Source organism: Mus pahari, chromosome 2, assembly GCF_900095145.1.
Source record: "Mus pahari chromosome 2, PAHARI_EIJ_v1.1, whole genome shotgun sequence".
In the NCBI taxonomy this organism is placed as follows: Eukaryota; Metazoa; Chordata; class Mammalia; order Rodentia; family Muridae; genus Mus; species Mus pahari.
The window spans coordinates 110,364,882-110,370,457 of NC_034591.1; positions in this window are offsets into that span (position 1 = coordinate 110,364,882).

A 5,576-nucleotide genomic window follows, 5' to 3' on the forward strand; every position below is an offset into this window, starting at 1 on the left:
CCTTTTATCTGTCACTTCTGAAAGCATTTGCACTGCATCAAGTTCTCGAGTGGTATAGTTTGGTGCAGACAGGGTTTGAGATGAAACACAGGCAAACAGAGGGCAGTGTCATCCCCAGATGACCAAGACACAGCGTGTTGTCACTCCTATATAATAATCCATCTCACAGACATCCTCCTGTCACTCAGCCAGAAAGCAATCTAGGGATCATTGTTGACATCTGCTCTGGCTGCCCTTACCCTCAAGCCCAATCTATTACTAGGACTATCAATTTTATTGTCAAACTCCTGCCTCTGCTACTTCACTCTCCCCAGCCAAAGTCACCGTTTTGATACAAAGCTACCTCCTCCCTTCTCACTAACACCTTTGCTTCCTCTTGCCTCCAGATACCCATTTTCCCTTAACATCCAGAAATGTCCTTTTGAAACATCTACCCTGTCACAGAGCTGCCTTCTCAAACGCTTCAGTGGTTTCTCATGACCCCTTAGCCTTAATTAATCTACGGGCCCTCAAAGAGATGGGCACTATATACCTTATCTAACATATGTTAAACACACACACACCAAACACACATATTTATATGCACACTGTGTGGATGAGTTTCTTTATGTGTATGTGTGTGTGTGTGTGTGTGTGTGTGTGTGTGTGTATGTGTGTCTGTGTTTGTATATATGTACACAAATATGTGCATGTGTTTGTGTGTGTGTGTGCTCCTATGTGTATGCATGTGTGCAGAACTTTTTGTTGATATTACATCCTCAGCATGTAACATGGAGTCTACTGTATAGAAGACACAGATAAATTTTTTTTAATGGATGAATCCATGGATGGATGCATGGATGGACTGGGGTGTCTAGTTCTTTATTCTAAATGAGACTCTACAATGTTACCACAGGAACCAAGCAGGTGATCTGAGCATGTGAACTATAGTGAGGGCTATAAACAGAAGGGTCCCCAGAAATTATTTCCTTGAATCTCTAGGTTGATCAAGCCACACATGTGCACATATTTTGGCAGCTTTTAATTGCATCTCTTGAGCAAACTATTTCCAGTGACTCCAAATCCTCAATCCCTTACAAAGGCCACTCTCAGAGAGGAAGCTGGGGCTGGCAGCTGACAGGTGGCCACGTGTTTTCTCCAGGGACCTCTGCTTACAGACAATGAGTTCTGTGCACAGTGAGAAAACTGTACATCCAAGTCCAAAGCCATGAAAGAAGGGCTCCCCAGAACGTGGGAACCAGACATTGCAAATCCTCATCCACTTAATGTGACCTATTTCATAAAGTTTAAATGAAGGAAAGAGGTCAAAAACATAAGCATGTGGTGTGATTCCAGAAATTCATTTGTTCAGGCAAGAGAAAGAAGTTAAAAAGTCTGTAACAAAGCTGTGGACCTATGAGCATTTCCCAGGAGCCAAGGAACTGTGGCTTTGAAATGCTGCCTTTTATCTTCATGGGAAAAGCAAGTGCTTACAAACTGAAGTAAGTTAAGTTTCTTTGCGGCAAACTCACAGAACTTGGCTATTGCTCCCTGGAACCTCAACTGTGGTTGCTGATCTTTGTCTGACAAATGTTGAAATGAAAGGACAGCCATTGCTCTCATTCCTAAGCATTTCTGTATAGTTTGCCTTCCTCTGTGACCTGGCTACATTCCTGCCATTAAGAATCTCCTTTCCTGAACTGTGAACCACCTGATTCTTATTTTTCCCGTTTCACGAATCTAACTTTTTTCGCTGCATTTTATCTGAGATGCACAACAGATGGGCAGTGAACCAAGAAAAACAAAATGGGAGAAAAGAATAAGGCAAATGTATCAGGCAACAACTATGTAAAAGGTAAAACAACTCAGAGATGGGAGAGTAGGGGGAGGAGTGCCCCATTGAAACCAAAAAGGTCTGACAACTGATATTAAACAGGGTGACATGTATTTTACTGAAACCACAAAACAGCAGCATCCACCCTTAGTGTTGTCACTTGCCATTACATTCGTGGCATTTCCTTGTTTTACATTAAATATTTTTTCTTTTTTTATGCTTTAAGCAGTTTATTTAGAAAAAAGTTAGATATCCCTCTCATATTTAAATAAAGCCAGAAAACAGAGAAAATAAAATGAAAATAGATATTTTGAAATGTACAATAACAGTGATATAAGGTATATCATAATAAAATTCACATTTTCACAGCTATAATTTCTTTTTCCCCCAATTGCTACACATGTCTGTTCAAACTTTTTACCCTCTGTACATCATCCCATCTCCTCTCATATCTGATCCTGCCCCCTTTTTTCCCCATCCCCCTCCTCTCTTCCTCCCAAGTCCCTCCCACCCTCTACCTCCCATAAGTAATTTGTTCCCTTTCTGTATTAGTGTATTAGTCAGGATTCTCTAGAGTCACAGAACTTATGGGTAGTCTCTATATAGTAAAGGAATTTATTGATGACTTACAGTCTGTAGTCCAACTCCCAACAATGGTCAGTTGCAGCTGTGAATGGAAGTCCAAGGATCTAGCAGTTGCTCAGTACCACATGGCAAGCAGGCAAAGGAGAGAGAGAGAGAGAGAGAGAGAGAGAGACTTCCCTCTTCCAATGTCCTTTTGTAGGTCTCCAGCAAAAGGTGTAGCCCAGATTAAAGTTATGTGCAACCACACCTTTAATCCCAGATGACCTTGAACTCGGAGATCTCCCTGTTTTAATCTTCTCGAATTCATAGCCACTATGCCTCAAGATCTCCATACCAAGATCCAGGTCAGAAACTTCTATCTCCCAGCCTCTAGATTAGAATCACTGGTGAGCCTTCCAATTCTGTATTGTAGTTCATTCCAGATATAGTCAAGTTGACAACCAGGAATAGCCACTACACCATTCTAAGGACTTAAACATCCACATTTTGGTCTTCCTTCTTCTTGAGCTTCATATGGTCTGTGAATTGTATCTTGGGTATTCGAAGCTTTTGGGCTAATATCCTCCTATTAATGAGTGCATACCATGTGTGCTCTTTTGTGATTGGGTTATCCCACTCAGTATGATATTTTCTAGTTCCAACCATTTGCCTAAGAATTTCATGAAGTCATTTTTAATAGCCGATTAGTATTCCATTGTGTAAATGTACCACATTCTCTGTATCCATTCCTCTGTTGAGGCACATCTGGGTTCTTTCCAGCTTCTGGCTATTATAAATAAGGCTGCTATGAACATAATGGAGCATGTGTCCTTGTTATATGTTATAGGATATTTTGGGTATATGCCCAGGAGTGGTATAGCTGGGTCCTCAAGTAGTACTATGTCCAATTTTCTGAGGAACCACCAGACTGATTTCCAGAGTGGTTGTACCACCAGCAATGGAAGAGTGTTCCTCTTTCTCCACATCCTTGCCAGCCTCTGCTGTCACCTGAGTTTTTGCCATTCTGACTGGTGTGAAGTAGAATCTCAGGGCTGTTGTGATTTGCATTTCCCTGATGACTAAGGATGTTGAACATTTCTTTAGATTCTTCTCAGCCATTTGAGTTTCCTTAGTTGAGAATTCTTTGTTTAGCTCTCTATCCCATTTTTAACAGGGTTATTTGGTTCTCTGTAATCTAACTTCCTGAGTTCTTTGTATATATTGGAAATTAGCCCTCTATCAGATATAGGATTAGTAAAGATCTTTTCCCAATCTGTTGGTTGCCATTTTGTCCCATTGACAGTGTCCTTTGTCTTACAGAAGCTTTGCAATTTTATGAGGTCCCATTTATCTCTTGTTCATCTTAGAGCATAAGCCATTGGTGTTCTGTTCAGTCATTTTTTCCCCTGTGCCCATGTATTCTATGCTCTTCCCCACTTTGCCCTTCGTTTCAGTGTGTCTGATTTTATGTGGAGGTCCTTGATCTGCTTGCACTTGTGCTTTGTACAAGGAGATAAGAATGGATTGATTTACATTCTTCTACATGCTGTCTATGAGTTGAACCAGCACCATTTGTTGAAAATGCTGTCTTCTTTCCACTGGATGGTTTTAGCTCCTTTGTCAAATATCAAGTGACCATAGGTGTGTAGGTTCAATGTTTTAGACAGATACCAGGTACCAAAGTTAGATCAGGATCAGATAAACCATCTAAACAGTCCCATATACCCTAAAGAAATAGAAGCAGTCATAAAAAGTCTCTGATACAAAAACAAAAACAAAACAAAACAAAACCCAGACCAGATGGGTTTAGTGCAGAATTCTATCAGACCTAAGAAGACCTAATACCAATACTCTTCAAACTATTCCACAAAATAGAAACAGAGGAAACACTCTACAGTTCATTCTATGAAGCCACAATTATGCTTATACCTAAACCACACAAAGACCCTACAAAGAAAGAGAACTTCAGACCAATTTTCCTTATGAATATCAATGCAAAAATATTCAACAAAATTCTTGAAAACCGAATCCAAGAACACATCAAAAGGATCATTCACCATGATCAAGTAGGCTTCATCCCAGAGAAACAAGGGTGGCGCAATATACAGAAATCCATCAATGTAATCCATATAAACAAACTTTAGATGCTGAGAAAGCTTTTGACAAAGTTCAACACACCTTCATGGTAAAAGTCTTGGAAAGACCAGGAATTCAAGGCCCATACATAAACATACTAAAAGCAATATACAGCAAATCAGTAGCCAACATCAAATAAATGGAGAGAAACTTGAAGCAATCCCACTAAAATCAGGGACTAGACAAGGCTGCCTGCTCTCTCACTATCTACTCTGACTTGAAGTCCTAGTCAGAGTAATTACACAACAAAAAGAGGTCAAAGGGAGACAAATTGGAAAGGAAGAAGTCAAAATGCACTATTTGCAGATGATAAGATAGTATACTTAAGTGACCCCAAAAAATCCATCAGAGAACTCCTAAAGCTGATAAACAACTTCAGCAAAGTGGCTGGATATAAAATTAACTCACACAAATCAGTAGCCTTCCTATCCTCAAAGGATTAATAGGTTGGAAAAGAAATTAGGGAAACAACACCCTTCACAATAGTCACAAATAATATAAAATACTTTGGTGTGACACTAACCAAACAAGTGAAAAGTCTATATGACAAGAACTTCAAGTCCCTGAAGAAATGGAAAAAGATTTCAGAAGATGGAAAGATCTTCCATGCTCATGAATGGGCAGGATTAATATAGTAAAAATGGCCATCTTGCTGAAAGCAATCTACAGATTCTGTGCAATACTCATCAAAATTTCCACTCAATTCTTCATAGAGTTAGAAAGAGCAATTTGCAACTTCATTTGGAATAACAAAAAACCCAGGGTAGCAAAAACTATTCTCAACAATAAAAGAACTTCTGGGAGAATCACTGCTACATTCTTTCCAGTAGTGACAAGCGCCAACAGGCCCCAAAAACCTGGGCGCTGTTCTGAGGCAAAAAGTTCAAGGAAACTCAGTCTCCTGGAATGGTGGCATTTTGTATAATGAATGCTCCAATGTCCTTGCTTTAGTTGGAAAACAGATCCATGTGCTCTCCCTTAATACATAGCCATATCAGATCCTGGGCAGTCAGTCCTTGAGCTGACCCTTGGGTCTAGGCAGCTAGTCACTGCCCTACATAGG